Below are 412 nucleotides of genomic sequence, written 5' to 3'. Positions count from 1 at the left end.
ATATCTTCCTTCATACATAGATAATGTTCTTTCTCTTCCTTCGTACACAAATAATGTTCTATCTCTTCCTTCATACACAAATAATGTTCTATTCTCTTCCTTCGTACACAAATAATGTTCTATCTCTTCCTTCGTACACAGATAATGTTCTATCTCTTCCTTACTTTACTTTGTGTAGTTCATTATTGTGGGTTTACGTAATAACCACTGCTGTATCCAACAAGTTTCACAAGTATTTAATACTGACACAAAACTGTAAGATTTAACATTCTGAAGTGGGTTGAAACTACAATGTATATCTTATGCTTATTGCAATGCTTCTTGAAGTCATACATTTTCTTATTATTATTATTAACATGCTTCTTGGTGGCTGAAGTTAAATTGAAGTTTGTTTTTTTTTTTTGCTGGTAAA

Source organism: Limulus polyphemus, unplaced genomic scaffold (genome assembly GCF_000517525.1).
Source record: "Limulus polyphemus unplaced genomic scaffold, Limulus_polyphemus-2.1.2 Scaffold4446, whole genome shotgun sequence".
NCBI classification, from domain to species: Eukaryota; Metazoa; Arthropoda; class Merostomata; order Xiphosura; family Limulidae; genus Limulus; species Limulus polyphemus.
The sequence above is the reverse complement of the archived record's forward strand: the minus strand, read 5'-3'. Positions refer to the sequence as shown.